Source organism: Atractosteus spatula, chromosome 10 (assembly GCF_055471065.1).
Source record: "Atractosteus spatula isolate fAtrSpa1 chromosome 10, fAtrSpa1.hap1, whole genome shotgun sequence".
Taxonomy (NCBI): domain Eukaryota; kingdom Metazoa; phylum Chordata; class Actinopteri; order Semionotiformes; family Lepisosteidae; genus Atractosteus; species Atractosteus spatula.
The window spans coordinates 24,910,883-24,920,882 of NC_142715.1; the positions used below are offsets into that span (position 1 = coordinate 24,910,883).

The following is a 10,000-nucleotide window of genomic DNA, read 5'->3' on the forward strand; positions in this document are numbered from 1 at the left end:
TTGTCAGCTTTGGCGAGACACGGGTGCTTGTGTATTAGCGTGAGCGTTTTTTATTCTGATCATGAACAGTTTTACAAGTCCGCAAAGGATCGAGGAAAGGTTTATCGCCAGCTGAAAAGAGACACAGCGCTTCGGCTGTGGAGACTTGTTCGGCTGGCGTTCGGGGAGTCGCGTTTTTCAGAATTGTATTGAGATCGTTTTCCACGGAGCTCAGATGTCAAAGCACAGCAGCAGCTCTCCACAGCGATCCTCTATAGCGCCCTTTCTCCCGCAGCTCCGTCCTCATTGGAAAAAAGCAGCGTCGTAAAAGAGGTGACGGAGCTGTCCTCTCTATAAGAAGGGTGCCAGCGAGCCTTGCTCTCGCTTACGGCCACACCCCCTTGAGCACGCCTGATCTCGTCTGATCTCGGAAGCTAAACAGGGATGGGCCTGGTTAGTACTTGGATGGGAGACCGCCTGGGAATACCAGGTGCTGTAAGCTTTTAAGCGCAGGAGGCGCCCTATCCCCGCTCGCTCGCTCATTCCCCTGTTCACACGTGCAGTGCGGCTTGTCCGTCTGTTTATTTGTCAGCTTTGGCGAGACACGGGTGCTTGTGTATTAGCGTGAGCGTTTTTTATTCTGATCATGAACAGTTTTACAAGTCCGCAAAGGATCGAGGAAAGGTTTATCGCCAGCTGAAAAGAGACACAGCGCTTCGGCTGTGGAGACTTGTTCGGCTGGCGTTCGGGGAGTCGCGTTTTTCAGAATTGTATTGAGATCGTTTTCCACAGAGCTCAGATGTCAAAGCACAGCAGCAGCTCTCCACAGCGATCCTCTATAGCGCCCTTTCTCCCGCAGCTCCGTCCTCATTGGAAGGAAGCAAGAAAAAAGCAGCGTCGTAAAAGAGGTGACGGAGCTGTCCTCTCTATAAGAAGGGTGCCAGCGAGCCTTGCTCTTGCTTACGGCCACACCCCCTTGAGCACGCCTGATCTCGTCTGATCTCGGAAGCTAAACAGGGATGGGCCTGGTTAGTACTTGGATGGGAGACCGCCTGGGAATACCAGGTGCTGTAAGCTTTTAAGCGCAGGAGGCACCCTATCCCCGCTCGCTCGCTCATTCCCGTTCACACGTGCAGTGCGGCTTGTCCGTCTGTTTATTTGTCAGCTTTGGCGAGACACGGGTGCTTGTGTATTAGCGTGAGCGTTTTTTATTCTGATCATGAACAGTTTTACAAGTCCGCAAAGGATCGAGGAAAGGTTTATCGCCAGCTGAAAAGAGACACAGCGCTTCGGCTGTGGAGACTTGTTCGGCTGGCGTTCGGGGAGTCGCGTTTTTCAGAATTGTATTGAGATCGTTTTCCACAGAGCTCAGATGTCAAAGCACAGCAGCAGCTCTCCACAGCGATCCTCTATAGCGCCCTTTCTCCCGCAGCTCCGTCCTCATTGGAAGGAAGCAAGAGTGAAAGGCTGAAGTGAAATAGAGCGGGGACGAAGGCAGTGAAGAGAGAGAACGTGGGAAGAAGAGAAAAACGCAAGGGAAAAAAAGCAGCGTCGTAAAAGAGGTGACGGAGCTGTCCTCTCTATAAGAAGGGTGCCAGCGAGCCTTGCTCTCGCTTACGGCCACACCCCCTTGAGCACGCCTGATCTCGTCTGATCTCGGAAGCTAAACAGGGATGGGCCTGGTTAGTACTTGGATGGGAGACCGCCTGGGAATACCAGGTGCTGTAAGCTTTTAAGCGCAGGAGGCGCCCAATCCCCGCTCGCTCGCTCATTCCCCTGTTCACACGTGCAGTGCGGCTTGTCCGTCTGTTTATTTGTCAGCTTTGGCGAGACACGGGTGCTTGTGTATTAGCGTGAGCGTTTTTTATTCTGATCATGAACAGTTTTACAAGTCCGCAAAGGATCGAGGAAAGGTTTATCCCCAGCTGAAAAGAGACACAGCGCTTCGGCTGTGGAGACTTGTTCGGCTGGCGTTCGGGGAGTCGCGTTTTTCAGAATTGTATTGAGATCGTTTTCCACAGAGCTCAGATGTCAAAGCACAGCAGCAGCTCTCCACAGCGATCCTCTATAGCGCCCTTTCTCCCGCAGCTCCGTCCTCATTGGAAGGAAGCAAGAGTGAAAGGCTGAAGTGAAATAGAGCGGGGACGAAGGCAGTGAAGAGAGAGAACGTGGGAAGAAGAGAAAAACGCAAGGGAAAAAAAGCAGCGTCGTAAAAGAGGTGACGGAGCTGTCCTCTCTATAAGAAGGGTGCCAGCGAGCCTTGCTCTCGCTTACGGCCACACCCCCTTGAGCACGCCTGATCTCGTCTGATCTCGGAAGCTAAACAGGGATGGGCCTGGTTAGTACTTGGATGGGAGACCGCCTGGGAATACCAGGTGCTGTAAGCTTTTAAGCGCAGGAGGCGCTCGCTCGCTCATTCCCCTGTTCACACGTGCAGTGCGGCTTGTCCGTCTGTTTATTTGTCAGCTTTGGCGAGACACGGGTGCTTGTGTATTAGCGTGAGCGTTTTTTATTCTGATCATGAACAGTTTTACAAGTCCGCAAAGGATCGAGGAAAGGTTTATCGCCAGCTGAAAAGAGACACAGCGCTTCGGCTGTGGAGACTTGTTCGGCTGGCGTTCGGGGAGTCGCGTTTTTCAGAATTGTATTGAGATCGTTTTCCACAGAGCTCAGATGTCAAAGCACAGCAGCAGCTCTCCACAGCGATCCTCTGTAGCGCCCTTTCTCCCGCAGCTCCGTCCTCATTGGAAGGAAGCAAGAAAAAAGCAGCGTCGTAAAAGAGGTGACGGAGCTGTCCTCTCTATAAGAAGGGTGCCAGCGAACCTTGCTCTCGCTTACGGCCACACCCCCTTGAGCACGCCTGATCTCGTCTGCTCTCGGAAGCTAAACAGGGATGGGCCTGGTTAGTACTTGGATGGGAGACCGCCTGGGAATACCAGGTGCTGTAAGCTTTTAAGCGCAGGAGGCGCCTTATCCCCGCTCGCTCGCTCATTCCCCTGTTCACACGTGCAGTGCGGCTTGTCCGTCTGTTTATTTGTCAGCTTTGGCGAGACACGGGTGCTTGTGTATTAGCGTGAGCGTTTTTTATTCTGATCATGAACAGTTTTACAAGTCCGCAAAGGATCGAGGAAAGGTTTATCGCCAGCTGAAAAGAGACACAGCGCTTCGGCTGTGGAGACTTGTTCGGCTGGCGTTCGGGGAGTCGCGTTTTTCAGAATTGTATTGAGATCGTTTTCCACAGAGCTCAGATGTCAAAGCACAGCAGCAGCTCTCCACAGCGATCCTCTATAGCGCCCTTTCTCCCGCAGCTCCGTCCTCATTGGAAGGAAGCAAGAGTGAAAGGCTGAAGTGAAATAGAGCGGGGACGAAGGCAGTGAAGAGAGAGAACGTGGGAAGAAGAGAAAAACGCAAGGGAAAAAAAGCAGCGTCGTAAAAGAGGTGATGGAGCTGTCCTCTCTATAAGAAGGGTGCCAGCGAGCCTTGCTCTCGCTTACGGCCACACCCCCTTGAGCACGCCTGATCTCGTCTGATCTCGGAAGCTAAACAGGGATGGGCCTGGTTAGTACTTGGATGGGAGACCGCCTGGGAATACCAGGTGCTGTAAGCTTTTAAGCGCAGGAGGCGCCCTATCCCCGCTCGCTCGCTCATTCCCCTGTTCACACGTGCAGTGCGGCTTGTCCGTCTGTTTATTTGTCAGCTTTGGCGAGACACGGGTGCTTGTGTATTAGCGTGAGCGTTTTTTATTCTGATCATGAACAGTTTTACAAGTCCGCAAAGGATCGAGGAAAGGTTTATCGCCAGCTGAAAAGAGACACAGCGCTTCGGCTGTGGAGACTTGTTCGGCTGGCGTTCGGGGAGTCGCGTTTTTCAGAATTGTATTGAGATCGTTTTCCACAGAGCTCAGATGTCAAAGCACAGCAGCAGCTCTCCACAGCGATCCTCTATAGCGCCCTTTCTCCCGCAGCTCCGTCCTCATTGGAAGGAAGCAAGAAAAAAGCAGCGTCGTAAAAGAGGTGACGGAGCTGTCCTCTCTATAAGAAGGGTGCCAGCGAGCCTGGCTCTCGCTTACGGCCACACCCCCTTGAGCACGCCTGATCTCGTCTGATCTCGGAAGCTAAACAGGGATGGGCCTGGTTAGTACTTGGATGGGAGACCGTCTGGGAATACCAGGTGCTGTAAGCTTTTAAGCGCAGGAGGCGCCCTATCCCCGCTCGCTCGCTCATTCCCCTGTTCACACGTGCAGTGCGGCTTGTCCGTCTGTTTATTTGTCAGCTTTGGCGAGACACGGGTGCTTGTGTATTAGCGTGAGCGTTTTTTATTCTGATCATGAACAGTTTTACAAGTCCGCAAAGGATCGAGGAAAGGTTTATCGCCAGCTGAAAAGAGACACAGCGCTTCGGCTGTGGAGACTTGTTCGGCTGGCGTTCGGGGAGTCGCGTTTTTCAGAATTGTATTGAGATCGTTTTCCACAGAGCTCAGATGTCAAAGCACAGCAGCAGCTCTCCACAGCGATCCTCTGTAGCGCCCTTTCTCCCGCAGCTCCGTCCTCATTGGAAGGAAGCAAGAGTGAAAGGCTGAAGTGAAATAGAGCGGGGACGAAGGCAGTGAAGAGAGAGAACGTGGGAAGAAGAGAAAAACGCAAGGGAAAAAAAGCAGCGTCGTAAAAGAGGTGATGGAGCTGTCCTCTCTATAAGAAGGGTGCCAGCGAGCCTTGCTCTCGCTTACGGCCACACCCCCTTGAGCACGCCTGATCTCGTCTGATCTCGGAAGCTAAACAGGGATGGGCCTGGTTAGTACTTGGATGGGAGACCGCCTGGGAATACCAGGTGCTGTAAGCTTTTAAGCGCAGGAGGCGCCCTATCCCCGCTCGCTCGCTCATTCCCCTGTTCACACGTGCAGTGCGGCTTGTCCGTCTGTTTATTTGTCAGCTTTGGCGAGACACGGGTGCTTGTGTATTAGCGTGAGCGTTTTTTATTCTGATCATGAACAGTTTTATAAGTCCGCAAAGGATCGAGGAAAGGTTTATCGCCAGCTGAAAAGAGACACAGCGCTTCGGCTGTGGAGACTTGTTCGGCTGGCGTTCGGGGAGTCGCGTTTTTCAGAATTGTATTGAGATCGTTTTCCACAGAGCTCAGATGTCAAAGCACAGCAGCAGCTCTCCACAGCGATCCTCTATAGCGCCCTTTCTCCCGCAGCTCCGTCCTCATTGGAAGGAAGCAAGAAAAAAGCAGCGTCGTAAAAGAGGTGACGGAGCTGTCCTCTCTATAAGAAGGGTGCCAGCGAGCCTTGCTCTCGCTTACGGCCAGACCCCCTTGAGCACGCATGATCTCGTCTGATCTCGGAAGCTAAACAGGGATGGGCCTGGTTAGTACTTGGATGGGAGACCGCCTGGGAATACCAGGTGCTGTAAGCTTTTAAGCGCAGGAGGCGCTCGCTCGCTCATTCCCCTGTTCACACGTGCAGTGCGGCTTGTCCGTCTGTTTATTTGTCAGCTTTGGCGAGACACGGGTGCTTGTGTATTAGCGTGAGCGTTTTTTATTCTGATCATGAACAGTTTTACAAGTCCGCAAAGGATCGAGGAAAGGTTTATCGCCAGCTGAAAAGAGACACAGCGCTTCGGCTGTGGAGACTTGTTCGGCTGGCGTTCGGGGAGTCGCGTTTTTCAGAATTGTATTGAGATCGTTTTCCACAGAGCTCAGATGTCAAAGCACAGCAGCAGCTCTCCACAGCGATCCTCTGTAGCGCCCTTTCTCCCGCAGCTCCGTCCTCATTGGAAGGAAGCAAGAAAAAAGCAGCGTCGTAAAAGAGGTGACGGAGCTGTCCTCTCTATAAGAAGGGTGCCAGCGAACCTTGCTCTCGCTTACGGCCACACCCCCTTGAGCACGCCTGATCTCGTCTGCTCTCGGAAGCTAAACAGGGATGGGCCTGGTTAGTACTTGGATGGGAGACCGCCTGGGAATACCAGGTGCTGTAAGCTTTTAAGCGCAGGAGGCGCCTTATCCCCGCTCGCTCGCTCATTCCCCTGTTCACACGTGCAGTGCGGCTTGTCCGTCTGTTTATTTGTCAGCTTTGGCGAGACACGGGTGCTTGTGTATTAGCGTGAGCGTTTTTTATTCTGATCATGAACAGTTTTACAAGTCCGCAAAGGATCGAGGAAAGGTTTATCGCCAGCTGAAAAGAGACACAGCGCTTCGGCTGTGGAGACTTGTTCGGCTGGCGTTCGGGGAGTCGCGTTTTTCAGAATTGTATTGAGATCGTTTTCCACAGAGCTCAGATGTCAAAGCACAGCAGCAGCTCTCCACAGCGATCCTCTATAGCGCCCTTTCTCCCGCAGCTCCGTCCTCATTGGAAGGAAGCAAGAGTGAAAGGCTGAAGTGAAATAGAGCGGGGACGAAGGCAGTGAAGAGAGAGAACGTGGGAAGAAGAGAAAAACGCAAGGGAAAAAAAGCAGCGTCGTAAAAGAGGTGACGGAGCTGTCCTCTCTATAAGAAGGGTGCCAGCGAGCCTTGCTCTCGCTTACGGCCACACCCCCTTGAGCACACCTGATCTCGGAAGCTAAACAGGGATGGTCCTGGTTAGTACTTGGATGGGAGACCGCCTGGGAATACCAGGTGCTGTAAGCTTTTAAGCGCAGGAGGCGCCCTATCCCCGCTCGCTCGCTCATTCCCCTGTTCACACGTGCAGTGCGGCTTGTCCGTCTGTTTATTTGTCAGCTTTGGCGAGACACGGGTGCTTGTGTATTAGCGTGAGCGTTTTTTATTCTGATCATGAACAGTTTTACAAGTCCGCAAAGGATCGAGGAAAGGTTTATCGCCAGCTGAAAAGAGACACAGCGCTTCGGCTGTGGAGACTTGTTCGGCTGGCGTTCGGGGAGTCGCGTTTTTCAGAATTGTATTGAGATCGTTTTCCACAGAGCTCAGATGTCAAAGCACAGCAGCAGCTCTCCACAGCGATCCTCTATAGCGCCCTTTCTCCCGCAGCTCCGTCCTCATTGGAAGGAAGCAAGAAAAAAGCAGCGTCGTAAAAGAGGTGACGGAGCTGTCCTCTCTATAAGAAGGGTGCCAGCGAGCCTGGCTCTCGCTTACGGCCACACCCCCTTGAGCACGCCTGATCTCGTCTGATCTCGGAAGCTAAACAGGGATGGGCCTGGTTAGTACTTGGATGGGAGACCGTCTGGGAATACCAGGTGCTGTAAGCTTTTAAGCGCAGGAGGCGCCCTATCCCCGCTCGCTCGCTCATTCCCCTGTTCACACGTGCAGTGCGGCTTGTCCGTCTGTTTATTTGTCAGCTTTGGCGAGACACGGGTGCTTGTGTATTAGCGTGAGCGTTTTTTATTCTGATCATGAACAGTTTTACAAGTCCGCAAAGGATCGAGGAAAGGTTTATCGCCAGCTGAAAAGAGACACAGCGCTTCGGCTGTGGAGACTTGTTCGGCTGGCGTTCGGGGAGTCGCGTTTTTCAGAATTGTATTGAGATCGTTTTCCACAGAGCTCAGATGTCAAAGCACAGCAGCAGCTCTCCACAGCGATCCTCTATAGCGCCCTTTCTCCCGCAGCTCCGTCCTCATTGGAAGGAAGCAAGAAAAAAGCAGCGTCGTAAAAGAGGTGACGGAGCTGTCCTCTCTATAAGAAGGGTGCCAGCGAGCCTTGCTCTCGCTTACGGCCACACCCCCTTGAGCACGCCTGATCTCGTCTGATCTCGGAAGCTAAACAGGGATGGGCCTGGTTAGTACTTGGATGGGAGACCGCCTGGGAATACCAGGTGCTGTAAGCTTTTAAGCGCAGGAGGCGCCCTATCCCCGCTCGCTCGCTCATTCCCCTGTTCACACGTGCAGTGCGGCTTGTCCGTCTGTTTATTTGTCAGCTTTGGCGAGACACGGGTGCTTGTGTATTAGCGTGAGCGTTTTTTATTCTGATCATGAACAGTTTTACAAGTCCGCAAAGGATCGAGGAAAGGTTTATCGCCAGCTGAAAAGAGACACAGCGCTTCGGCTGTGGAGACTTGTTCGGCTGGCGTTCGGGGAGTCGCGTTTTTCAGAATTGTATTGAGATCGTTTTCCACAGAGCTCAGATGTCAAAGCACAGCAGCAGCTCTCCACAGCGATCCTCTATAGCGCCCTTTCTCCCGCAGCTCCGTCCTCATTGGAAGGAAGCAAGAAAAAAGCAGCGTCGTAAAAGAGGTGACGGAGCTGTCCTCTCTATAAGAAGGGTGCCAGCGAGCCTTGCTCTCGCTTACGGCCACACCCCCTTGAGCACGCCTGATCTCGTCTGATCTCGGAAGCTAAACAGGGATGGGCCTGGTTAGTACTTGGATGGGAGACCGCCTGGGAATACCAGGTGCTGTAAGCTTTTAAGCGCAGGAGGCGCCCTATCCCCGCTCGCTCGCTCATTCCCCTGTTCACACGTGCAGTGCGGCTTGTCCGTCTGTTTATTTGTCAGCTTTGGCGAGACACGGGTGCTTGTGTATTAGCGTGAGCGTTTTTTATTCTGATCATGAACAGTTTTACAAGTCCGCAAAGGATCGAGGAAAGGTTTATCGCCAGCTGAAAAGAGACACAGCGCTTCGGCTGTGGAGACTTGTTCGGCTGGCGTTCGGGGAGTCGCGTTTTTCAGAATTGTATTGAGATCGTTTTCCACAGAGCTCAGATGTCAAAGCACAGCAGCAGCTCTCCACAGCGATCCTCTATAGCGCCCTTTCTCCCGCAGCTCCGTCCTCATTGGAAGGAAGCAAGAGTGAAAGGCTGAAGTGAAATAGAGCGGGGACGAAGGCAGTGAAGAGAGAGAACGTGGGAAGAAGAGAAAAACGCAAGGGAAAAAAAGCAGCGTCGTAAAAGAGGTGACGGAGCTGTCCTCTCTATAAGAAGGGTGCCAGCGAGCCTTGCTATTGCTTACGGCCACACCCCCTTGAGCACGCCTGATCTCGTCTGATCTCGGAAGCTAAACAGGGATGGGCCTGGTTAGTACTTGGATGGGAGACCGCCTGGGAATACCAGGTGCTGTAAGCTTTTAAGCGCAGGAGGCGCCCTATCCCCGCTCGCTCGCTCATTCCCCTGTTCACACGTGCAGTGCGGCTTGTCCGTCTGTTTATTTGTCAGCTTTGGCGAGACACGGGTGCTTGTGTATTAGCGTGAGCGTTTTTTATTCTGATCATGAACAGTTTTACAAGTCCGCAAAGGATCGAGGAAAGGTTTATCGCCAGCTGAAAAGAGACACAGCGCTTCGGCTGTGGAGACTTGTTCGGCTGGCGTTCGGGGAGTCGCGTTTTTCAGAATTGTATTGAGATCGTTTTCCACAGAGCTCAGATGTCAAAGCACAGCAGCAGCTCTCCACAGCGATCCTCTATAGCGCCCTTTCTCCCGCAGCTCCGTCCTCATTGGAAGGAAGCAAGAGTGAAAGGCTGAAGTGAAATAGAGCGGGGACGAAGGCAGTGAAGAGAGAGAACGTGGGAAGAAGAGAAAAACGCAAGGGAAAAAAAGCAGCGTCGTAAAAGAGGTGACGGAGCTGTCCTCTCTATAAGAAGGGTGCCAGCGAGCCTTGCTCTCGCTTACGGCCACACCCCCTTGAGCACGCCTGATCTCGTCTGATCTCGGAAGCTAAACAGGGATGGGCCTGGTTAGTACTTGGATGGGAGACCGCCTGGGAATACCAGGTGCTGTAAGCTTTTAAGCGCAGGAGGCGCCCTATCCCCGCTCGCTCGCTCATTCCCCTGTTCACACGTGCAGTGCGGCTTGTCCGTCTGTTTATTTGTCAGCTTTGGCGAGACACGGGTGCTTGTGTATTAGCGTGAGCGTTTTTTATTCTGATCATGAACAGTTTTACAAGTCCGCAAAGGATCGAGGAAAGGTTTATCGCCAGCTGAAAAGAGACACAGCGCTTCGGCTGTGGAGACTTGTTCGGCTGGCGTTCGGGGAGTCGCGTTTTTCAGAATTGTATTGAGATCGTTTTCCACAGAGCTCAGATGTCAAAGCACAGCAGCAGCTCTCCACAGCGATCCTCTATAGCGCCCTTTCTCCCGCAGCTCC

General features: G+C 52.8%; 1 protein-coding gene, 12 non-coding genes and 4 pseudogenes across 13 annotated transcripts in view; 16 read left to right on the forward strand and 1 right to left on the reverse strand.

Annotated features, from left to right (window-relative positions):
- Positions 1–10,000, reverse strand: part of LOC148826073 (uncharacterized) — a 588,722-nt gene that overhangs the window by 552,848 nt on the left and 25,874 nt on the right. The window lies entirely within an intron of this gene.
- On the forward strand, positions 363–481 carry LOC148826598 (5S ribosomal RNA). Its single transcript, XR_016091971.1, has one exon. It is a non-coding gene; the product is annotated as a 5S ribosomal RNA (ribosomal RNA).
- On the forward strand, positions 938–1,056 carry LOC148826599 (5S ribosomal RNA). The gene has a single exon (XR_016091972.1). It is a non-coding gene; the product is annotated as a 5S ribosomal RNA (ribosomal RNA).
- On the forward strand, positions 1,592–1,710 carry LOC148826600 (5S ribosomal RNA). The gene has a single exon (XR_016091973.1). It is a non-coding gene; the product is annotated as a 5S ribosomal RNA (ribosomal RNA).
- Positions 2,248–2,366, forward strand: LOC148826601 (5S ribosomal RNA). The gene has a single exon (XR_016091974.1). It is a non-coding gene; the product is annotated as a 5S ribosomal RNA (ribosomal RNA).
- Positions 2,812–2,930, forward strand: LOC148826602 (5S ribosomal RNA; annotated as a pseudogene).
- On the forward strand, positions 3,468–3,586 carry LOC148826603 (5S ribosomal RNA). Its single transcript, XR_016091975.1, has one exon. It is a non-coding gene; the product is annotated as a 5S ribosomal RNA (ribosomal RNA).
- LOC148826604 (5S ribosomal RNA) lies at positions 4,043–4,161 on the forward strand. Its single transcript, XR_016092827.1, has one exon. It is a non-coding gene; the product is annotated as a 5S ribosomal RNA (ribosomal RNA).
- LOC148826605 (5S ribosomal RNA) lies at positions 4,699–4,817 on the forward strand. Its single transcript, XR_016091976.1, has one exon. It is a non-coding gene; the product is annotated as a 5S ribosomal RNA (ribosomal RNA).
- LOC148826606 (5S ribosomal RNA) lies at positions 5,274–5,392 on the forward strand (annotated as a pseudogene).
- LOC148826607 (5S ribosomal RNA) lies at positions 5,838–5,956 on the forward strand (annotated as a pseudogene).
- LOC148826608 (5S ribosomal RNA) lies at positions 6,494–6,602 on the forward strand (annotated as a pseudogene).
- On the forward strand, positions 7,059–7,177 carry LOC148826609 (5S ribosomal RNA). Its single transcript, XR_016092828.1, has one exon. It is a non-coding gene; the product is annotated as a 5S ribosomal RNA (ribosomal RNA).
- LOC148826610 (5S ribosomal RNA) lies at positions 7,634–7,752 on the forward strand. The gene has a single exon (XR_016091977.1). It is a non-coding gene; the product is annotated as a 5S ribosomal RNA (ribosomal RNA).
- On the forward strand, positions 8,209–8,327 carry LOC148826611 (5S ribosomal RNA). Its single transcript, XR_016091978.1, has one exon. It is a non-coding gene; the product is annotated as a 5S ribosomal RNA (ribosomal RNA).
- Positions 8,865–8,983, forward strand: LOC148826612 (5S ribosomal RNA). The gene has a single exon (XR_016091979.1). It is a non-coding gene; the product is annotated as a 5S ribosomal RNA (ribosomal RNA).
- LOC148826613 (5S ribosomal RNA) lies at positions 9,521–9,639 on the forward strand. The gene has a single exon (XR_016091982.1). It is a non-coding gene; the product is annotated as a 5S ribosomal RNA (ribosomal RNA).